Source organism: Vitis vinifera, chromosome 17 (genome assembly GCF_030704535.1).
Source record: "Vitis vinifera cultivar Pinot Noir 40024 chromosome 17, ASM3070453v1".
NCBI classification, from domain to species: Eukaryota; Viridiplantae; Streptophyta; class Magnoliopsida; order Vitales; family Vitaceae; genus Vitis; species Vitis vinifera.
This window is the reverse complement of record NC_081821.1, coordinates 16966030-16987394: the sequence shown is the minus strand read 5'-3', so window position 1 is coordinate 16987394 and position 21365 is coordinate 16966030. Positions and strand designations below refer to the sequence as shown.

The window sequence follows — 21365 nt, the reverse complement described above, 5'->3', positions numbered from 1 at the left end:
GACGATCGGCGCAGACGCTAACCTTTTCCGAGCTCCGAGGCCCAAGTTATAGCCAAAAACGCCTTTCCTCCCTAGTCTCCCCATCCGTCCGTCGAAAGGATGATCCGAGCCCACCATTGCGATCCTCGCGTCGAGACTCGCGGTTTGAAAAAAAAAAAGGGTCCCCAAACTCTACCCGAAGGGCCCAAAAACCACCTGGCAAACTCTCGTTTCCACACTTCCCCCATCCACCCTTTAAAGTGGCGATCAAACCCCAATTCGTGCACCAAAACGCGAATCCATCCGTACGGATCGAAAGAATGTGCAAATTTTAAGAGGGGCACACCGTCCGATCTGGACGAACATCCCCGGATACTCGCATAACAATACATCTGTCAAAAAGAGTTTTCCCCCTATTTCGTTCTATCCAACACACTAGAAGTTGCACCTCAATCATACCACATAAGGCGACTCGGTGGCAATAACATGGCGGGTGCGATCATACCAGCACTAATGCACCGGATCCCATCAGAACTCCGCAGTTAAGCGTGCTTGGGCGAGAGTAGTACTAGGATGGGTGACCTACTGGGAAGTCCTCGTGTTGCACCCCTTTTCCCTTTTTACGTCGGGATTTCTATGATTTATGTCCGCACTTGTCGTGCCAATAGGTTCCGCCCTTCCCATTTCCATCCGGACCGTCCGATCGTGAGCTATCAGCCGTCGAAATCGATCGTCGCCGATTTTTCCCGCTTTCTCACACGTGAAAGTTTCCCCCATTTTAAGACGATCGGCGCAGACGCTAACCTTTTCCGAGCTCCGAGGCCCAAGTTATAGCCAAAAACGCCTTTCCTCCCTAGTCTCCCCATCCGTCCGTCGAAAGGATGATCCGAGCCCACCATTGCGATCCTCGCGTCGAGACTCGCGGTTTGAAAAAAAAAAAGGGTCCCCAAACTCTACCCGAAGGGCCCAAAAACCACCTGGCAAACTCTCGTTTCCACACTTCCCCCATCCACCCTTTAAAGTGGCGATCAAACCCCAATTCGTGCACCAAAACGCGAATCCAACCGTACGGATCGAAAGAATGTGCAAATTTTAAGAGGGGCACACCGTCCGATCTGGACGAACATCCCCGGATACTCGCATAACAATACATCTGTCAAAAAGAGTTTTCCCCCTATTTCGTTCTATCCAACACACTAGAAGTTGCACCTCAATCATACCACATAAGGCGACTCGGTGGCAATAACATGGCGGGTGCGATCATACCAGCACTAATGCACCGGATCCCATCAGAACTCCGCAGTGAAGCGTGCTTGGGCGAGAGTAGTACTAGGATGGGTGACCTCCTGGGAAGTCCTCGTGTTGCACCCCTTTTCCCTTTTTACGACGGGATTTCTATGATTTATGTCCGCACTTGTCGTGCCAATAGGTTCCGCCCTTCCCATTTCCATCCGGACCGTCCGATCGTCGATCGGATCCCCCGATCGTGAGCTATCAGCCGTCGAAATCGATCGTCGCCGATTTTTCCCGCTTTCTCACACGTGAAAGTTTCCCCCATTTTAAGACGATCGGCGCAGACGCTAACCTTTTCCGAGCTCCGAGGCCTAAGTTATAGCCAAAAACGCCTTTCCTCCCAAGTCTCCCCATCCGTCCGTCAAAAGGATGATCCGAGCCCACCATTGCGATCCTCGCGTCGAGACTCGCGGTTTGAAAAAAAAAAAGGGTCCCCAAACTCTACCCGAAGGGCCCAAAAACCACCTGGCAAACTCTCGTTTCCACACTTCCCCCATCCACCCTTTAAAGTGGCGATCAAACCCCAATTCGTGCACCAAAACGCGAATCCAACCGTACGGATCGAAAGAATGTGCAAATTTTAAGAGGGGCACACCGTCCGATCTGGACGAACATCCCCGGATACTCGCATAACAATACATCTGTCAAAAAGAGTTTTCCCCCTATTTCGTTCTATCCAACACACTAGAAGTTGCACCTCAATCATACAACATAAGGCGACTCGGTGGCAATAACATGGCGGGTGCGATCATACCAGCACTAATGCACCGGATCCCATCAGAACTCCGCAGTTAAGCGTGCTTGGGCGAGAGTAGTACTAGGATGGGTGACCTCCTGGGAAGTCCTCGTGTTGCACCCCTTTTCCCTTTTTACGACGGGATTTCTATGATTTATGTCCGCACTTGTCGTGCCAATAGGTTCCGCCCTTCCCATTTCCATCCGGACCGTCCGATCGTCGATCGGATCCCCCGATCGTGAGCTATCAGCCGTCGAAATCGATCGTCGCCGATTTTTCCCGCTTTCTCACACGTGAAAGTTTCCCCCATTTTAAGACGATCGGCGCAGACGCTAACCTTTTCCGAGCTCCGAGGCCCAAGTTATAGCCAAAAACGCCTTTCCTCCCTAGTCTCCCCATCCGTCCGTCGAAAGGATGATCCGAGCCCACCATTGCGATCCTCGCGTCGAGACTCGCCGTTTGAAAAAAAAAAAGGGTCCCCAAACTCTACCCGAAGGGCCCAAAAACCACCTGGCAAACTCTCGTTTCCACACTTCCCCCATCCACCCTTTAAAGTGGCGATAAAACCCCAATTCGTGCACCAAAACGCGAATCCAACCGTACGGATCGAAAGAATGTGCAAATTTTAAGAGGGGCACACCGTCCGATCTGGACGAACATCCCCGGATACTCGCAAGAGTTTTCCCCCTATTTCGTTCTATCCAACACACTAGAAGTTGCACCTCAATCATACCACATAAGGCGACTCGGTGGCAATAACATGGCTGGTGCGATCATACCAGCACTAATGCACCGGATCCCATCAGATCTCCGCAGTTAAGCGTGCTTGGGCGAGAGTAGTACTAAGATGGGTGACCTCCTGGGAAGTCCTCGTGTTGCACCCCTTTTCCCTTTTTACGACGGGATTTCTATGATTTATGTCCGCACTTGTCGTGCCAATAGGTTCCGCCCTTCCCATTTCCATCCGGACCGTCCGATCGTCGATCGGATCCCCCAATCGTGAGCTATCAGCCGTCGAAATCGATCGTCGCCGATTTTTCCCGCTTTCTCACACGTGAAAGTTTCCCCCATTTTAAGACGATCGGCGCAGACGCTAACCTTTTCCGAGCTCCGAGGCCCAAGTTATAGCCAAAAACGCATTTCCTCCCTAGTCTCCCCATCCGTCCGTCGAAAGGATGATCCGAGCCCACCATTGCGATCCTCGCGTCGAGACTCGCGGTTTGAAAAAAAAAAAGGGTCCCCAAACTCTACCCGAAGGGCCCAAAAACCACCTGGCAAACTCTCGTTTCCACACTTCCCCCATCCACCCTTTAAAGTGGCGATCAAACCCCAATTCGTGCACCAAAACGCGAATCCAACCGTACGGATCGAAAGAATGTGCAAATTTTAAGAGGGGCACACCGTCCGATCTGGACGAACATTCCCGGATACTCACATAACAATACATCTGTCAAAAAGAGTTTTCCCCCTATTTCGTTCTATCCAACACACTAGAAGTTGCACCTCAATCATACCACATAAGGCGACTCGGTGGCAATAACATGGCGGGTGCGATCATACCAGCACTAATGCACCGGATCCCATCAGAACTCCGCAGTTAAGCGTGCTTGGGCGAGAGTAGTATTAGGATGGGTGACCTCCTGGGAAGTCCTCGTGTTGCACCCCTTTTCCCTTTTTACGACGGGATTTCTATGATTTATGTCCGCACTTGTCGTGCCAATAGGTTCCGCCCTTCCCATTTCCATCCGGACCGTCCGATCGTCGATCGGATCCCCCGATCGTGAGCTATCAGCCGTCGAAATCGATCGTCGCCGATTTTTCCCGCTTTCTCACACGTGAAAGTTTCCCCCATTTTAAGACGATCGGCGCAGACGCTAACCTTTTCCGAGCTCCGAGTCCCAAGTAATAGCCAAAAACGCCTTTCCTCCCTAGTCTCCCCATCCGTCCGTCGAAAGGATGATCCGAGCCCACCATTGCGATCCTCGCGTCGAGACTCGCGGTTTGAAAAAAAGAAGGGTCCCCAAACTCTACCCGAAGGGCCCAAAAACCACCTGGCAAACTCTCGTTTCCACACTTCCCCCATCCACCCTTTAAAGTGGCGATCAAACCCCAATTCGTGCACCAAAACGCGAATCCAACCGTACGGATCGAAAGAATGTGCAAATTTTAAGAGGGGCACACCGTCCGATCTGGACGAACATCCCCGGATACTCGCATAACAATACATCTGTCAAAAAGAGTTTTCCCCCTATTTCGTTCTATCCAACACACTAGAAGTTGCACCTCAATCATACCACATAAGGCGACTCGGTGGCAATAACATGGCGGGTGCGATCATACCAGCACTAATGCACCGGATCCCATCAGAACTCCGCAGCTAAGCGTGCTTGGGCGAGAGTAGTACTAGGATGGGTGACCTCCTGGGAAGTCCTCGTGTTGCACCCCTTTTCCCTTTTTACGACGGGATTTCTATGATTTATGTCCGCACTTGTCGTGCCAATAGGTTCCGCCCTTCCCATTTCCATCCGGACCGTCCGATCGTCGATCGGATCCCCCGATCGTGAGCTATCAGCCGTCGAAATCGATCATCGCCGATTTTTCCCGCTTTCTCACACGTGAAAGTTTCCCCCATTTTAAGACGATCGGCGCAGACGCTAACCTTTTCCGAGCTCCGAGGCCCAAGTTATAGCCAAAAACGCCTTTCCTCCCTAGTCTCCCCATCCGTCCGTCGAAAGGATGATCCGAGCCCACCATTGCGATCCTCGCGTCGAGACTCGCGGGTTGAAAAAAAAAAAGGGTCCCCAAACTCTACCCGAAGGGCCCAAAAACCACCTGGCAAACTCTCGTTTCCACACTTCGCCCATCCACCCTTTAAAGTGGCGATCAAACCCCAATTCGTGCACCAAAACGCGAATCCAACCGTACGGATCGAAAGAATGTGCAAATTTTAAGAGGGGCACACCGTCCGATCTGGACGAACATCCCCGGATACTCGCATAACAATACATCTGTCAAAAAGAGTTTTCCCCCTATTTCGTTCTATCCAACACGCTAGAAGTTGCACCTCAATCATACCACATAAGGCGACTCGGTGGCAATAACATGGCGGGTGCGATCATACCAGCACTAATGCACCGGATCCCATCAGAACTCCGCAGTGAAGCGTGCTTGGGCGAGAGTAGTACTAGGATGGGTGACCTCCTGGGAAGTCCTCGTGTTGCACCCCTTTTCCCTTTTTATGACGGGATTTCTATGATTTATGTCCGCACTTGTCGTGCCAATAGGTTACGCCCTTCCCATTTCCATCCGGACCGTCCGATCGTCGATCGGATCCCCCGATCGTGAGCTATCAGCCGTCGAAATCGATTGTCGCCGATTTTTCCCGCTTTCTCACACGTGAAAGTTTCCCCCATTTTAAGACGATCGGCGCAGACGCTAACCTTTTCCGAGCTCCGAGGCCCAAGTTATAGCCAAAAACGCCTTTCCTCCCTAGTCTCCCCATCCGTCCGTCGAAAGGATGATCCGAGCCCACCATTGCGATCCTCGCGTCGAGACTCGCGGTTTGAAAAAAAAAAGGGTCCCCAAACTCTACCCGAAGGGCCCAAAAACCACCTGGCAAACTCTCGTTTCCACACTTCCCCCATCCACCCTTTAAAGTGGCGACCAAACCTCAATTCGTGCACCAAAACGCGAATCCAACCGTACGGATCGAAAGAATGTGCAAATTTTAAGAGGGGCACACCGTCCGATCTGGACGAACATCCCCGGATACTCGCATAACAATACATCTGTCAAAAAGAGTTTTCCCCCTATTTCGTTCTATCCAACACACTAGAAGTTGCACCTCAATCATACCACATAAGGCGACTCGGTGGCAATAACATGGCGGGTGCGGTCATACCAGCACTAATGCACCGGATCCCATCAGAACTCCGCAGGTAAGCGTGCTTGGGCGAGAGTAGTACTAGAATGGGTGACCTCCTGGGAAGTCCTCGTGTTGCACCCCTTTTCCCTTTTTACGACGGGATTTCTATGATTTATGTCCGCACTTGTCGTGCCAATAGGTTCCGCCCTTCCCATTTCCATCCGGACCGTCCGATCGTCGATCGGATCCCCCGATCGTGAGCTATCAGCCGTCGAAATCGATCGTCGCCGATTTTTCCCGCTTTCTCACACGTGAAAGTTTCCCCCATTTTAAGACGATCGGCGCAGACGCTAACCTTTTCCGAGCTCCGAGGCCCAAGTTATAGCCAAAAACGCCTTTCCTCCCTAGTCTCCCCATCCGTCCGTCGAAAGGATGATCCGAGCCCACCATTGCGATCCTCGCGTCGAGACTCGCGGTTTGAAAAAAAAAAAGGGTCCCCAAACTCTACCCGAAGGGCCCAAAAACCACCTGTCAAACTCTCGTTTCCACACTTCCCCCATTTACTCTTTAAAGTGGCGATCAAACCCCAATTCGTGCACCAAAACGCGAATCCAACCGTACGGATCGAAAGAATGTGCAAATTTTAAGAGGGGCACACCGTCCGATCTGGACGAACATCCCCGGATACTCGCATAACAATACATCTGTCAAAAAGAGTTTTCCCCCTATTTCGTTCTATCCAACACACTAGAAGTTGCACCTCAATCATACCACATAAGGCGACTCGGTGGCAATAACATGGCGGGTGCGATCGTACCAGCACTAATGCATCGGATCCCATCAGAACTCCGCAGTTAAGCGTGCTTGGGCGAGAGTAGTACTAGGATGGGTGACCTCCTGGGAAGTCCTCGTGTTGCACCCCTTTTCCCTTTTTACGACGGGATTTCTATGATTTATGTCCGCACTTGTCGTGCGAATAGGTTCCGCCCTTCCCATTTCCATCCGGACCATCCGATCGTCGATCGGATCCCCCGATCGTGAGCTATCAGCCGTCGAAATCGATCGTCGTCGATTTTTCCCGCTTTCTCACACGTGAAAGTTTCCCCCATTTTAAGACGATCGGCGCAGACGCTAACCTTTTCCGAGCTCCGAGGCCCAAGTTATAGCCAAAAACGCCTTTCCTCCCTAGTCTCCCCATCCGTCCGTCGAAAGGATGATCCGAGCCCACCATTGCAATCCTCGCGTCGAGACTCGCGGTTTGAAAAAAAAAAAGGGTCCCCAAACTCTACCCGAAGGGCCCAAAAACCACCTGGCAAACTCTCGTTTCCACACTTCCCCCATCCACCCTTTAGAGTGGCGATCAAACCCCAATTCGTGCACCAAAACGCGAATCCAACCGTACAGATCGAAAGAATGTGCAAATTTTAAGAGGGGCACACGGTCCGATCTGGACGAACATCCCCGGATACTCGCATAACAATACATCTGTCAAAAAGAGTTTTCCCCCTATTTCGTTCTATCCAACACACTAGAAGTTGCACCTCAATCATACCACATAAGGCGACTCGGTGGCAATAACATGGCGGGTGCGATCATACCAGCACTAATGCACCGGATCCCATCAGAACTCCGCAGCTAAGCGTACTTGGGCGAGAGTAGTACTAGGATGGGTGACCTCCTGGGAAGTCCTCGTGTTGCACCCCTTTTCCCTTTTTACGACGGGATTTCTATGATTTATGTCCGCACTTGTCGTGCCAATAGGTTCCGCCCTTCCCATTTCCATCCGGACCGTCCGATCGTCGATCGGATCCCCCGATCGTGAGCTATCAGCCGTCGAAATCGATCGTCGCCGATTTTTCCCGCTTTCTCACACGTGAAAGTTTCCCCCATTTTAAGACGATCGGCGCAGACGCTAACCTTTTCCGAGCTCCGAGGCCCAAGTTATTGCCAAAAACGCCTTTCCTCCCTAGTCTCCCCATCCGTCCGTCGAAAGGATGATCCGAGCCCACCATTGCGATCCTCGCGTCGAGACTCGCGGTTTGAAAAAAAAAAGGGTCCCCAAACTCTACCCGAAGGGCCCAAAAACCACCTGGCAAACTCTCGTTTCCACACTTCCCCCATCCACCCTTTAAAGTGGCGATCAAACCCCAATTCGTGCACCAAAACGCGAATCCAACCGTACGGATCGAAAGAATGTGCAAATTTTAAGAGGGGCACACCGTCCGATCTGGACGAACATCCCCGGATACTCGCATAACAATACATCTGTCAAAAAGAGTTTTCCCCCTATTTCGTTCTATCCAACACACTAGAAGTTGCACCTCAATCATACCACATAAGGCGACTCGGTGGCAATACATGGCGGGTGCGATCATACCAGCACTAATGCACCGGATCCCATCAGAACTCCGCAGTTAAGCGTGCTTGGGCGAGAGTAGTACTAGGATGGGTGACCTCCTGGGAAGTCCTCGTGTTGCACCCCTTTTCCCTTTTTACGACGGGATTTCTATGATTTATGTCCGCACTTGTCGTGCCAATAGGTTCCGCCCTTCCCATTTCCATCCGGACCGTACGATCGTCGATCGGATCCCCCGATCGTGAGCTATCAGCCGTCGAAATCGATCGTCGCCGATTTTTCCCGCTTTCTAACACGTGAAAGTTTCCCCCATTTTAAGACGATCGGCGCAGACGCTAACCTTTTCCGAGCTCCGAGGCCCAAGTTATAGACAAAAACGCCTTTCCTCCCTAGTCTCCCCATCCGTCCGTCGAAAGGATGATCCGAGCCCACCATTGCGATCCTCGCGTCGAGACTCGCGGTTTGAAAAAAAAAAAGGGTCCCCAAACTCTACCCGAAGGGCCCAAAAACCACCTGGCAAACTCTCGTTTCCACACTTCCCCCATCCACCCTTTAAAGTGGCGATCAAACCCCAATTCGTGCACCAAAACGCGAATCCAACCGTACGGATCGAAAGAATGTGCAAATTTTAAGAGGGGCACACCGTCCGATCTGGACGAACATCCCCGGATACTCGCATAACAATACATCTGTCAAAAAGAGTTTTCCCCCTATTTCGTTCTATCCAACACACTAGAAGTTGCACCTCAATCATACCACATAAGGCGACTCGGTGGCAATAACATGGGGGGTGCGATCAGACCAGCACTAATGCACCGGATCCCATCAGAACTCCGCAGTTAAGCGTGCTTGGGCGAGAGTAGTACTAGGATGGGTGACCTCCTGGGAAGTCCTCGTGTTGCACCCCTTTTCCCTTTTTACGACGGGATTTCTATGATTTATGTCCGCACTTGTCGTGCCAATAGGTTCCGCCCTTCCCATTTCCATCCGGACCGTCCGATCGTCGATCGGATCCCCCGATCGTGAGCTATCAGCCGTCGAAATCGATCGTCGCCGATTTTTCCCGCTTTCTCACACGTGAAAGTTTCCCCCATTTTAAGACGATCGGCGCAGACGCTAACCTTTTCCGAGCTCCGAGGCCCAAGTTATAGCCAAAAACGCCTTTCCTCCCTAGTCTCCCCATCCGTCCGTCGAAAGGATGATCCGAGCCCACCATTGCGATCCTCGCGTCGAGACTCGCGGTTTGAAAAAAAAAAAGGGTCCCCAAACTCTACCCGAAGGGCCCAAAAACCACCTGGCAAACTCTCGTTTCCACACTTCCCCCATCCACCCTTTAAAGTGGCGATCAAACCCCAATTCGTGCACCAAAACGCGAATCCAACCGTACGGATCGAAAGAATGTGCAAATTTTAAGAGGGGCACATCGTCCGATCTGGACGAACATCCCCGGATACTCGCATAACAATACATCTGTCAAAAAGAGTTTTCCCCCTATTTCGTTCTATCCAACACACTAGAAGTTGCACCTCAATCATACCACATAAGGCGACTCGGTGGCAATAACATGGCGGGTGCGATCATACCAGCACTAATGCACCGGATCCCATCAGAACTCCGCAGTTAAGCGTGCTTGGGCGAGAGTAGTACTAGGATGGGTGACCTCCTGGGAAGTCCTCGTGTTGCACCCCTTTTCCCTTTTTACGACGGGATTTCTATGATTTATGTCCGCACTTGTCGTGCCAATAGGTTCCGCCCTTCCCATTTCCATCCGGACCGTCCGTTCGTCGATCGGATCCCCCGATCGTGAGCTATCAGCCGTCGAAATCGATCGTCGCCGATTTTTCCCGCTTTCTCACACGTGAAAGTTTCCCCCATTTTAAGACGATCGGCGCAGACGCTAACCTTTTCCGAGCTCCGAGGCCCAAGTTATAGCCAAAAACGCCTTTCCTCCCTAGTCTCCCCATCCGTCCGTCGAAAGGATGATCCGAGCCCACCATTGCGATCCTCGCGTCGAGACTCGCGGTTTGAAAAAAAAAAAGGGTCCCCAAACTCTACCCGAAGGGCCCAAAAACCACCTGGCAAACTCTCGTTTCAACACTTCCCCCATCCACTCTTTAAAGTGGCGATCAAACCCCAATTCGTGCACCAAAACGCGAATCCAACCGTACGGATCAAAAGAATGTGCAAATTTTAAGAGGGGCACACCGTCCGATCTGGACGAACATCCCCGGATACTCGCATAACAATACATCAATCAAAAAGAGTTTTCCCCCTATTTCGTTCTATCCAACACACTAGAAGTTGCACCTCAATCATACCACATAAGGCGACTCGGTGGCAATAACATAAGGGGTGCGATCATACCAGCACTAATGCACGGGATCCCATCAGAACTCCGCAGTTAAGCGTGCTTGGGCGAGAGTAGTACTAGGATGGGTGACCTCCTGGGAAGTCCTCGTGTTGCACCCCTTTTCCCTTTTTACGACGGGATTTCTATGATTTATGTCCGCACTTGTCGTGCTAATAGGTTCCGCCCTTCCCATTTCCATCCGGACCGTCGATCGTCGATCGGATCCCCCGATCGTGAGCTATGAGCCGTCGAAATCGATCGTCGCCGATTTTTCCCGGTTTCTCACACGTGAAAGTTTCCCCCATTTTAAGACGATCGGCGCAGACGCTAACCTTTTCCGAGCTCCGAGGCCCAAGTTATAGACAAAAACGCCTTTCCTCCCTAGTCTCCCCATCCGTCCATCGAAACGATGATCCGAGCCCACCATTGCGATCCTCGCGTCGAGACTCGCGGTTTGAAAAAAAAAAGGGTCCCCAAACTCTACCCGAAGGGCCCAAAAACCACCTGGCAAACTCTCGTTTCCACACTTCCCCCATCCACCCTTTAAAGTGGCGATCAAACCCCAATTCGTGCACCAAAATGCGAATCCAACCGTACGGATCGAAAGAATGTGCAAATTTTAAGAGGGGCACACCGTCCGATCTGGACGAACATCCCCGGATACTCGCATAACAATACATCTGTCAAAAAGAGTTTTCCCCCTATTTCGTTCTATCCAACACACTAGAAGTTGCACCTCAATCATACCACATAAGGCGACTCGGTGGCAATGACATAGCGGGTGCGATCATACCAGCACTAATGCACCGGATCCCATCAGAACTCCGCAGTGAAGCGTGCTTGGGCGAGAGTAGTACTAGGATGGGTGACCTCCTGGGAAGTCCTCGTGTTGCACCCCTTTTCACTTTTTACGACGGGATTTCTATGATTTATGTCCGCACTTGTCGTGCTAATAGGTTCCGCCCTTCCCATTTCCATCCGGACCGTCCGATCGTCGATCGGATCCCCCGATCGTGAGCTATGAGCCGTCGAAATCGATCGTCGCCGATTTTTCCCGGTTTCTCACACGTGAAAGTTTCCCCCATTTTAAGACGATCGGCGCAGACGCTAACCTTTTCCGAGCTCCGAGGCCCAAGTTATAGACAAAAACGCCTTTCCTCCCTAGTCTCCCCATCCGTCCATCGAAACGATGATCCGAGCCCACCATTGCGATCCTCGCGTCGAGACTCGCGGTTTGAAAAAAAAAAGGGTCCCCAAACTCTACCCGAAGGGCCCAAAAACCACCTGGCAAACTCTCGTTTCCACACTTCCCCCATCCACCCTTTAAAGTGGCGATCAAACCCCAATTCGTGCACCAAAATGCGAATCCAACCGTACGGATCGAAAGAATGTGCAAATTTTAAGAGGGGCACACCGTCCGATCTGGACGAACATCCCCGGATACTCGCATAACAATACATCTGTCAAAAAGAGTTTTCCCCCTATTTCGTTCTATCCAACACACTAGAAGTTGCACCTCAATCATACCACATAAGGCGACTCGGTGGCAATGACATAGCGGGTGCGATCATACCAGCACTAATGCACCGGATCCCATCAGAACTCCGCAGTGAAGCGTGCTTGGGCGAGAGTAGTACTAGGATGGGTGACCTCCTGGGAAGTCCTCGTGTTGCACCCCTTTTCACTTTTTACGACGGGATTTCTATGATTTATGTCCGCACTTGTCGTGCCAATAGGTTCCCCCCTTCCCATTTCCATCCGGACCGTCCGATCGTCGACCGGACCGTCCGATCGTCGACCGGACCGTCCGATCGTCGATCGGATCCCCCGATCGTGAGCTATCAGCCGTCGAAATCGATCGTCGCCGATTTTTCCCGCTTTCTCACACGTGAAAGTTTCCCCCATTTTAAGACGATCGGCGCAGACGCTAACATTTTCCGAGCTCCGAGGCCCAAGTTATAGCCAAAAACGCCTTTCCTCCCTAGTCTCCCCATCCGTCCGTCGAAAGGATGATCCGAGCCCACCATTGCGATCCTCGTGTCGAGACTCGCGGTTTGAAAAAAAAAAAAGGATCCCCAAACTCTACCCGAAGGGCCCAAAAACCACCTGGCAAACTCTCGTTTCCACACTTCCCCCATCCACCCTTTAAAGTGGCGATCAAACCCCAATTCGTGCACCAAAACGCGAATCCAACCGTACGGATCGAAAGAATGTGCAAATTTTATGAGGGGCACACCGTCCGATCTGGACGAACATCCCCGGATACTCGCATAACAAAACATCTGTCAAAAAGAGTTTTCCCCCTATTTCGTTCTATCCAACACACTAGAAGTTGCACCTCAATCATACCACATAAGGCGACTCGGTGGCAATAACATAGCGGGTGCGATCATACCAGCACTAATGCACCGGATCCCATCAGAACTCCGCAGTTAAGCGTGCTTGGGCGAGAGTAGTACTAGGATGGGTGACCTCCTGGGAAGTCCTCGTGTTGCACCCCTTTTCCCTTTTTACGACGGGATTTCTATGATTTATGTCCGCACTTGTCGTGCCAATAGGTTCCGCCCTTCCCATTTCCGTCCGGACCGTCCGATAGTCGATCGGATCCCCCGATCGTGAGCTATCAGCCGTCGAAATCGATCGTCGCCGATTTTTCCCGCTTTCTCACACGTGAAAGTTTCCCCCATTTTAAGACGATCGGCGCAGACGCTAACCTTTTCCGAGCTCCGAGGCCCAAGTTATAGCCAAAAACGCCTTTCCTCCCTAGTCTCCCCATCCGTCCGTCAAAAGGATGATCCGAGCCCACCATTGCGATCCTCGCGTCGAGACTCGCGGTTTGAAAAAAAAAAAAGGGTCCCCAAACTCTACCCGAAGGGCCCAAAAACCACCTGGCAAACTCTCGTTTCCACACTTCCCCCATCCACCCTTTAAAGTGGCGATCAAACCCCAATTCGTGCACCAAAACGCGAATCCAACCGTACGGATCGAAAGAATGTGCAAATTTTAAGAGGGGCACACCGTCCGATCTGGACGAACATCCCCGGATACTCGCATAACAATACATCTGTCACAAAGAGTTTTCCCCCTATTTCGTTCTATCCAACAAACTAGAAGTTGCACCTCAATCATACCACATAAGGCGACTCGGTGGCAATAACATAGCGGGTGCGATCATACCAGCACTAATGCACCGGATCCCATCAGAACTCCGCAGTTAAGCGTGCTTGGGCGAGAGTAGTACTAGGATGGGTGACCTCCTGGGAAGTCCTCGTGTTGCACCCCTTTTCCCTTTTTACGACGGGATTTCTATGATTTATGTCCGCACTTGTCGTGCCAATAGGTTCCGCCCTTCCCATTTCCATCCGGACCGTCCGATCGTCGATCGGATCCCCCGATCGTGAGCTATCAGCCGTCGAAATCGATCGTCGCCGATTTTTCCCGCTTTATCACACGTGAAAGTTTCCCCCATTTTAAGACGATCGGCGCAGACGCTAACCTTTTCCGAGCTCCGAGGCCCAAGTTATAGCAAAAAACGCCTTTCCTCCCTAGTCTCCCATCCGTCCGTCGAAAGGATGATCCGAGCCCACCATTGCGATCCTCGCGTCGAGACTCGCGGTTTGAAAAAAAAAAAGGGTCCCCAAACTCTACCCGAAGGGCCCAAAAACCACCTGGCAAACTCTCGTTTCCACACTTCCCCCATCCACCCTTTAAAGTGGCGATCAAACCCCAATTCGTGCACCAAAACGCGAATCCAACCGTACGGATCGAAAGAATGTGCAAATTTTAAGAGGGGCACACCGTCCGATCTGGACGAACATCCCCGGATACTCGCATAACAATACATCTGTCAAAAAGAGTATTCCCCCTATTTCGTTCTATCCAACACACTAGACGTTGCACCTCAATCATACCACATAAGGCGACTCGGTGGCAATAACATAGCGGGTGCGATCATACCAGCACTAATGCACCGGATCCCATCAGAACTCCGCAGTTAAGCGTGCTTGGGCGAGAGTAGTGCTAGGATGGGTGACCTCCTGGGAAGTCCTCGTGTTGCACCCCTTTTCCCTTTTTACGACGGGATTTCTATGATTTATGTCCGCACTTGTCGTGCCAATAGGTTCCGCCCTTCCCATTTCCATCCGGACCGTCCGATCGTCGATCGGATCCCCCGATCGTGAGCTATCAGCCGTCGAAATCGATCGTCGCCGATTTTTCCCGCTTTATCACACGTGAAAGTTTCCCCCATTTTAAGACGATCGGCGCAGACGCTAACCTTTTCCGAGCTCCGAGGCCCAAGTTATAGCCAAAAACGCCTTTCCTCCCTAGTCTCCCCATCCGTCCGTCAAAAGGATGATCCGAGGCCACCATTGCGATCCTCGGGTCGAGACTCGCGGTTTGAAAAAAAAAAGGGTCCCCAAACTCTACCCGAAGGGCCCAAAAACCACCTGGCAAACTCTCGTTTCCACACTTCCCCCATCCACCCTTGAAAGTGGCGATCAAACCCCAATTCGTGCACCAAAACGCGAATCCAACCGTACGGATCGAAAGAATGTGCAAATTTTAAGAGGGGCACACCGTCCGATCTGGACGAACATCCCCGGATACTCGCATAACAATACATCTGTCAAAAAGAGTTTTCCCCCTATTTCGTTCTATCCAACACACTAGAAGTTGCACCTCAATCATACCACATAAGGAGACTCGGTGGCAATAACATAGCGGGTGCGATCATACCAGCACTAATGCACCGGATCCCATCAGAACTCCGCAGTTAAGCGAGCTTGGGCGAGAGTAGTGCTAGGATGGGTGACCTCCTGGGAAGTCCTCGTGTTGCACCCCTTTTCCCTTTTTACGACGGGATTTCTATGATTTATGTCCGCAATTGTTGTGCCAATAGGTTCCGCCCTTCCCATTTCCGTCCGGACCGTCCGATAGTCGATCGGATCCCCCGATCGTGAGCTATCAGCCGTCGAAATCGATCGTCGCCGATTTTTCCCGCTTTCTCACACGTGAAAGTTTCCCCCATTTTAAGACTATCGGCGCAGACGCTAACCTTTTCCGAGCTCCGAGGCCCAAGTTATAGCCAAAAACGCCTTTCCTCCCTAGTCTCCCCATCCGTCCGTCGAAAGGATGATCCGAGCCCACCATTGCGATCCTCGCGTGGAGACTCGCGGTTTGAAAAAAAAAAGGGTCCCCAAACTCTACCCGAAGGGCCCAAAAACCACCTGGCAAACTCTCGTTTCCACACTTCCCCCATCCACCCTTTAAAGTGGCGATCAAACCCCAATTCGTGCACGAAAACGCGAATCCAACCGTACGCATCGAAAGAATGTGCAAATTCTAAGAGGGGCACACCGTCCGATCTGGACGAACATCCCCGGATACTCGCATAACAATACATCTGTCAAAAAGAGTTTTCCCCCTATTTCGTTCTATCCAACACACTGGAAGTTGCACCTCAATCATACCACATAAGGCGACTCAGTGGCAATAACATAGCGGGTGCGATCATACCAGCACTAATGCACCGGATCCCATCAGAACTCCGCAGTTAAGCGTGCTTGGGCGAGAGTAGTGCTAGGATGGGTGACCACCTGGGAAGTCCTCGTGTTGCACCCCTTTTCCCTTTTTACGACGGGATTTCTATGATTTATGTCCGCACTTGTCGTGCCAATAGGTTCCGCCCTTCCCATTTCCGTCCGGACCGTCCGATAGTCGATCGGATCCCCCGATCGTGAGCTATCAGCCGTCGAAATCGATCGTCGCCGATTTTTCCCGCTTTCTCACACGTGAAAGTTTCCCCCATTTTAAGACGATCGACGCAAACGCTAACCTTTTCCGAGCTCCGAGGCCCAAGTTATAGCCAAAAACGCCTTTCCTCCCTAGTCTCCCCATCCGTCCGTCGAAAGGATGATCCGAGCCCACCATTGCGATCCTCGCGTCGAGACTCGCGATTTGAAAAAAAAAAAAGGGTCCCCAAACTCTACCCGAAGGGCCCAAAAACCACCTGGCAAACTCTCGTTTCCACACTTCCCCCATCCACCCTTTAAAGTGGCGATCAAACCCCAATTCGTGCACCAAAACGCGAATCCAACCGTACGGATCGAAAGAATGTGCAAATTTTAAGAGGGGCACACCGTCCGATCTGGACGAACATCCCCGGATACTCGCATAACAATACATCTGTCACAAAGAGTTTTCCCCCTATTTCGTTCTATCCAACAAACTAGAAGTTGCACCTCAATCATACCACATAAGGCGACTCGGTGGCAATAACATAGCGGGTGCGATCATACCAGCACTAATGCACCGGATCCCATCAGAACTCCGCAGTTAAGCGTGCTTGGGCGAGAGTAGTGCTAGGATCGGTGACCTCCTGGGAAGTCCTCGTGTTGCACCCCTTTTCCCTTTTTACGACGGGATTTCTATGATTTATGTCCGCAATTGTCGTGCCAATAGGTTCCGCCCTTCCCATTTCCGTCCGGACCGTCCGATCGTCGATCGGATCCCCCAATCGTGAGCTATCACCCGTCGAAATCGATCGTCGCCGATTTTTCCCGCTTTCTCACACGTGAAAGTTTCCCCCATTTTAAGACGATCGGCGCAGACGCTAACCTTTTCCGAGCTCCGAGGCCCAAGTTATAGCCAAAAACGCCTTTCCTCCCTAGTCTCCCCATCCGTCCGTCGAAAGGATGATCCGAGCCCACCATTGCGATCCTCGCGTGGAGACTCGCGGTTTGAAAAAAAAAAGGGTCCCCAAACTCTACCCGAAGGGCCCAAAAACCACCTGGCAAACTCTCGTTTCCACACTTCCCCCATCCACCCTTTAATGTGGCGATCAAACCCCAATTCGTGCACCAAAACGCGAATCCAACCGTACGGATCGAAAGAATGTGCAAATTTTAAGAGGGGCACACCGTCCGATCTTGACGAACATCCCCGGATACTCGCATAACAATACATCTGTCAAAAAGAGTTTTCCCCCTATTTCGTTCTATCCAACACACTAGAAGTTGCACCTCAATCATACCACATAAGGCGACTCGGTGGCAAAAACATAGCGGGTTCGATCATACCAGCACTAATGCACGGGATCCCAACAGAACTCCGCAGTTAAGCGTGCTTGGGCGAGAGTAGTACTAGGATGGGTGACCTCCAGGGAAGTCCTCGTGTTGCACCCCTTTTCCCTTTTTACGACGGGATTTCTATGATTTATGTCCGCACTTGTCGTGCCAATAGGTTCCGCCCTTCCCATTTCCATCGGGACCGTCCGATCGTCGATCGGATCCCCCGATCGTGAGCTATCAGCCGTCGAAATCGATCGTCGCCGATTTTTCCCGCTTTCTCACACGTACAAGTTTGCCCCATTTTAAGACGATCGGCGCAGACGCTAACCTTTTCCGAGCTCCGAGGCCCAAGTTATAGCCAAAAACGCCTTTCCTCCCTAGTCTCCCCATCCGTCCGTCGAAAGGATGATCCGAGCCCACCATTGCGATCCTCGCGTCGAGACTCGCGGTTTGAAAAAAAAAAGGGTCCCCAAACTCTACCCGAAGGGCCCAAAAACCACCTGACAAACTCTCGTTTCCACACTTCCCCCATCCACCCTTTAAAGTGTCGATCAAACCCCAATTCGTGCACCAAAACGCGAATCCAACCGTACGGATCGAAAGAATGTGCAAATTTTAAGAGGGGCACACCGTCCGATCTGGACGAACATCCCCGGATACTCGCATAACAATACATCTGTCAAAAAGAGTTTTCCCCCTATTTCGTTCTATCCAACACACTAGAAGTTGCACCTCAATCATACCACATAAGGCGACTCGGTGGCAATAACACAACGGGTGCGATCATACCAGCACTAATGCACCGGATCCCATCAGAACTCCGCAGTTAAGCGTGCTTGGGCGAGAGTAGTGATAGGATGGGTGACGGATGTCCTCGTGTTGCACCTCTTTTCCCTTTTTACGACGGGATTTCTATGATTTATGTCCGCACTTGTCGTGCCAATAGGTTCCGCCCTTCCCATTTCCGTCCGGACCGTCCGATAGTCGATCGGATCCCCCGATCGTGAGCTATCAGCCGTCGAAATCGATCGTTGCCGATTTTTCCCGCTTTCTCACACGTGAAAGTTTCCCCCATTTTAAGACGATCGGCGCAGACGCTAACCTTTTCCGAGCTCCGAGGCCCAAGTTATAGCCAAAAACGCCTTTCCTCCCTAGTCTCCCCATCCGTCCGTCGAAAGGATGATCCGAGACCACCATTGCGATCCTCGCGTGGAGACTCGCGGTTTGAAAAAAAAAAGTGTCCCCAAACTCTACCCGAAGGGCCCAAAAACCACCTGGCAAACTCTCGTTTCCACACTTCCCCCATCCACCCTTTAAAGTGGCGATCAAATCCCAATTCGTGCACCAAAACGCGAATCCAACCGTACGGATCGAAAGAATGTGCAAATTTTAAGAGGGGCACACCGTCCGATCTGGACGAACATCCCCGGATACTCGCATAACAATACATCTGTCAAAAAGAGTTTTCCCCCTATTTCGTTCTATCCAACACACTAGAAGTTGCACATCAATCATACCACATAAGGAGACTCGGTGGCAATAACATAGCGGGTGCGATCATACCAGCACTAATGCACCGGATCCCATCAGAACTCCGCAGTTAAGCGTGCTTGGGCGAGAGTAGTGCTAGGATGGGTGACCTCCTGGAAAGTCCTCGTGTTGCACCCCTTTTCCCTTTTTACGACGGGATTTCTATGATTTATGTTCGCACTTGTCGTGCCAATAGGTTCCGCCCTTCCCATTTCCGTCCGGACCGTCCGATCGTCGATCGGATCCCCCGATCGTGAGCTATCAGCCGTCGAAATCGATCGTTGCCGATTTTTCCCGCTTTCTCACACGTGAAAGTTTCCCCCATTTTAAGACGATCGGCGCAGACGCTAACCTTTTCCGAGCTCCGAGGCCCAAGTTATAGCCAAAAACGCCTTTCCTCCCTAGTCTCCCCATCCGTCCGTCGAAAGGATGATCCGAGCCCACCATTGCGATCCTCGCGTGGAGACTCGCGGTTTGCAAAAAAAAAGGGTCCCCAAACTCTACCCGAAGGGCCCAAAAACCACCTGGCAAACTCTCGTTTCCACACTTCCCCCATCCACCCTTTAAAGTGGCGATCAAATCCCAATTCGTGCACCAAAACGCGAATCCAACCGTACGGATCGAAAGAATGTGCAAATTTTAAGAGGGGCACACCGTCCGATCTGGACGAACATCCCCGGATACTCGCATAACAATACATCTGTCACAAAGAGTTTTCCCCCTATTTCGTTCTATCCAACAAACTAGAAGTTGCACCTCAATCATACCACATAAGGCGACTCGGTGGCAATAACATAGCGGGTGCGATCATACCAGCACTAATGCACCGGATCCCATCAGAACACAGCAGTTAAGCGTGCTTGGGCGAGAGTAGTACTAGGATGGGTGACCTCCTGGGAAGTCCTCGTATTGCACCCCTTTTCCCTTTTGACGACGGGATTTCTATGATTTATGTCCGCACTTGTCGTGCCAATAGGTTCCGCCCTTCCCATTTCCATCCGGACCGTCCGATCGTCGATCGGATCCCCCGATCGTGAGCTATCAGCCGTCGAAATCGATCGTCGCCGATTTTTCCCGCTTTCTCACACGTGAAAGTTTCCCCCATTTTAAGACGATCGGCGCAGACGCTAACCTTTTCCGAGCTCCGAGGCCCAAGTTATAGCCAAAAACGCCTTTCCTCCCTAGTCACCCATCCGTCCGTCGAAAGGATGATCCGAGCCCACCATTGCGATCCTCGCGTCGAGACTCGCGGTTTGAAAAAAAAAAAGGGTCCCCAAACTCTCCCCGAAGGGCCCAAAAACCACCTGGCAAACTCTCGTTTCCACACTTCCCCCATCCACCCTTTAAAGTGGCGATCAAACCCCAATTCGTGCACCAAAACGCGAATCCAACCGTACGGATCGAAAGAATGTGCAAATTTTAAGAGGGGCACACCGTCCGATCTGGACAAACATCCCCGGATACTCGCATAACAATACATCTGTCAAAAAGAGTTTTCCCCCTATTTCGTTCTATCCAACACACTAGAAGTTGCACCTCAATCATACCACATAAGGCGACTCGGTGGCAATAACATAGCGGGTGCGATCATACCAGCACTAATGCACCGGATCCCATCGGAACTCCGCAGGTAAGCGTGCTTGGGCGAGAGTAGTACTAGGATGGGTGACCTCCTGGGAAGTCCTCGTGTTGCACCCCTTTTCCCTTTTTACGACAGGATTTCTATGATTTATGTCCGCACTTGTCGTGCCAATAGGTTCCGCCCTTCCCATTTCCATCGGGACCGTCCGATCGTCGATCGGATCCCCCGATCGTGAGCTATCAGCCATCGAAATCGATCGTCGCCGATTTTTCCCGCTTTCTCACACGTGCAAGTTTGCCCCATTTTAAGACGATCGGCGCAGACGCTAACCTTTTCCGAGCTCCGAGGCCCAAGTTATAGCCAAAAACACCTTTCCTCCCTAGTCTCCCCATCCGTCCGTCGAAAGGATGATCCGAGACCACCATTGCGATCCTCGCGTGGAGACTCGCGGTTTGAAAAAAAAAAAAGGGTCCCCAAACTCTACCCGAAGGGCCCAAAAACCACCTGGCAAACTCTCGTTTCCTCACTTCCCCCATCCACCCTTTAAAGTGGCGATCAAACCCCAATTCGTGCACCAAAACGCGAATCCAACCGTACGGATCGA

At 51.5% G+C, this 21365-nt stretch overlaps 26 non-coding genes and 1 pseudogene across 26 annotated transcripts; all 27 read left to right on the top strand.

The window, feature by feature from the left end:
- The first annotated feature begins 470 nt into the window (after positions 1 to 470).
- On the top strand, positions 471 to 589 carry LOC132252910 (5S ribosomal RNA). Its single transcript, XR_009464720.1, has one exon. It is a non-coding gene; the product is annotated as a 5S ribosomal RNA (ribosomal RNA).
- A 642-nt stretch (positions 590 to 1231) lies between these two features.
- LOC132252908 (5S ribosomal RNA) lies at positions 1232 to 1350 on the top strand. The gene has a single exon (XR_009464718.1). It is a non-coding gene; the product is annotated as a 5S ribosomal RNA (ribosomal RNA).
- Positions 1351 to 2012: 662 nt separating this feature from the next.
- LOC132252894 (5S ribosomal RNA) lies at positions 2013 to 2131 on the top strand. The gene has a single exon (XR_009464704.1). It is a non-coding gene; the product is annotated as a 5S ribosomal RNA (ribosomal RNA).
- Positions 2132 to 2773: 642 nt separating this feature from the next.
- LOC132252929 (5S ribosomal RNA) lies at positions 2774 to 2892 on the top strand. The gene has a single exon (XR_009464739.1). It is a non-coding gene; the product is annotated as a 5S ribosomal RNA (ribosomal RNA).
- A 662-nt stretch (positions 2893 to 3554) lies between these two features.
- On the top strand, positions 3555 to 3673 carry LOC132252914 (5S ribosomal RNA). The gene has a single exon (XR_009464724.1). It is a non-coding gene; the product is annotated as a 5S ribosomal RNA (ribosomal RNA).
- Positions 3674 to 4334: 661 nt separating this feature from the next.
- LOC132252889 (5S ribosomal RNA) lies at positions 4335 to 4453 on the top strand. The gene has a single exon (XR_009464699.1). It is a non-coding gene; the product is annotated as a 5S ribosomal RNA (ribosomal RNA).
- A 662-nt stretch (positions 4454 to 5115) lies between these two features.
- On the top strand, positions 5116 to 5234 carry LOC132252907 (5S ribosomal RNA). Its single transcript, XR_009464717.1, has one exon. It is a non-coding gene; the product is annotated as a 5S ribosomal RNA (ribosomal RNA).
- A 661-nt stretch (positions 5235 to 5895) lies between these two features.
- LOC132252941 (5S ribosomal RNA) lies at positions 5896 to 6014 on the top strand. Its single transcript, XR_009464751.1, has one exon. It is a non-coding gene; the product is annotated as a 5S ribosomal RNA (ribosomal RNA).
- A 662-nt stretch (positions 6015 to 6676) lies between these two features.
- Positions 6677 to 6795, top strand: LOC132252939 (5S ribosomal RNA). The gene has a single exon (XR_009464749.1). It is a non-coding gene; the product is annotated as a 5S ribosomal RNA (ribosomal RNA).
- Positions 6796 to 7457: 662 nt separating this feature from the next.
- Positions 7458 to 7576, top strand: LOC132252926 (5S ribosomal RNA). The gene has a single exon (XR_009464736.1). It is a non-coding gene; the product is annotated as a 5S ribosomal RNA (ribosomal RNA).
- A 660-nt stretch (positions 7577 to 8236) lies between these two features.
- LOC132252883 (5S ribosomal RNA) lies at positions 8237 to 8355 on the top strand. The gene has a single exon (XR_009464693.1). It is a non-coding gene; the product is annotated as a 5S ribosomal RNA (ribosomal RNA).
- Positions 8356 to 9017: 662 nt separating this feature from the next.
- LOC132252915 (5S ribosomal RNA) lies at positions 9018 to 9136 on the top strand. The gene has a single exon (XR_009464725.1). It is a non-coding gene; the product is annotated as a 5S ribosomal RNA (ribosomal RNA).
- A 662-nt stretch (positions 9137 to 9798) lies between these two features.
- LOC132252872 (5S ribosomal RNA) lies at positions 9799 to 9917 on the top strand. The gene has a single exon (XR_009464682.1). It is a non-coding gene; the product is annotated as a 5S ribosomal RNA (ribosomal RNA).
- A 662-nt stretch (positions 9918 to 10579) lies between these two features.
- LOC132252922 (5S ribosomal RNA) lies at positions 10580 to 10698 on the top strand. The gene has a single exon (XR_009464732.1). It is a non-coding gene; the product is annotated as a 5S ribosomal RNA (ribosomal RNA).
- A 660-nt stretch (positions 10699 to 11358) lies between these two features.
- Positions 11359 to 11477, top strand: LOC132252906 (5S ribosomal RNA). The gene has a single exon (XR_009464716.1). It is a non-coding gene; the product is annotated as a 5S ribosomal RNA (ribosomal RNA).
- A 661-nt stretch (positions 11478 to 12138) lies between these two features.
- LOC132252904 (5S ribosomal RNA) lies at positions 12139 to 12257 on the top strand. Its single transcript, XR_009464714.1, has one exon. It is a non-coding gene; the product is annotated as a 5S ribosomal RNA (ribosomal RNA).
- Positions 12258 to 12960: 703 nt separating this feature from the next.
- On the top strand, positions 12961 to 13079 carry LOC132252861 (5S ribosomal RNA). The gene has a single exon (XR_009464671.1). It is a non-coding gene; the product is annotated as a 5S ribosomal RNA (ribosomal RNA).
- A 663-nt stretch (positions 13080 to 13742) lies between these two features.
- Positions 13743 to 13861, top strand: LOC132252850 (5S ribosomal RNA). The gene has a single exon (XR_009464660.1). It is a non-coding gene; the product is annotated as a 5S ribosomal RNA (ribosomal RNA).
- A 661-nt stretch (positions 13862 to 14522) lies between these two features.
- On the top strand, positions 14523 to 14641 carry LOC132252924 (5S ribosomal RNA). Its single transcript, XR_009464734.1, has one exon. It is a non-coding gene; the product is annotated as a 5S ribosomal RNA (ribosomal RNA).
- A 661-nt stretch (positions 14642 to 15302) lies between these two features.
- LOC132252953 (5S ribosomal RNA) lies at positions 15303 to 15421 on the top strand. The gene has a single exon (XR_009464763.1). It is a non-coding gene; the product is annotated as a 5S ribosomal RNA (ribosomal RNA).
- A 661-nt stretch (positions 15422 to 16082) lies between these two features.
- On the top strand, positions 16083 to 16201 carry LOC132252928 (5S ribosomal RNA). Its single transcript, XR_009464738.1, has one exon. It is a non-coding gene; the product is annotated as a 5S ribosomal RNA (ribosomal RNA).
- A 663-nt stretch (positions 16202 to 16864) lies between these two features.
- On the top strand, positions 16865 to 16983 carry LOC132252960 (5S ribosomal RNA). Its single transcript, XR_009464770.1, has one exon. It is a non-coding gene; the product is annotated as a 5S ribosomal RNA (ribosomal RNA).
- A 661-nt stretch (positions 16984 to 17644) lies between these two features.
- LOC132252970 (5S ribosomal RNA) lies at positions 17645 to 17763 on the top strand. Its single transcript, XR_009464780.1, has one exon. It is a non-coding gene; the product is annotated as a 5S ribosomal RNA (ribosomal RNA).
- A 661-nt stretch (positions 17764 to 18424) lies between these two features.
- Positions 18425 to 18537, top strand: LOC132252999 (5S ribosomal RNA; annotated as a pseudogene).
- A 661-nt stretch (positions 18538 to 19198) lies between these two features.
- On the top strand, positions 19199 to 19317 carry LOC132252952 (5S ribosomal RNA). The gene has a single exon (XR_009464762.1). It is a non-coding gene; the product is annotated as a 5S ribosomal RNA (ribosomal RNA).
- A 661-nt stretch (positions 19318 to 19978) lies between these two features.
- Positions 19979 to 20097, top strand: LOC132252959 (5S ribosomal RNA). Its single transcript, XR_009464769.1, has one exon. It is a non-coding gene; the product is annotated as a 5S ribosomal RNA (ribosomal RNA).
- Positions 20098 to 20758: 661 nt separating this feature from the next.
- On the top strand, positions 20759 to 20877 carry LOC132252932 (5S ribosomal RNA). The gene has a single exon (XR_009464742.1). It is a non-coding gene; the product is annotated as a 5S ribosomal RNA (ribosomal RNA).
- Positions 20878 to 21365: the final 488 nt, after the last annotated feature.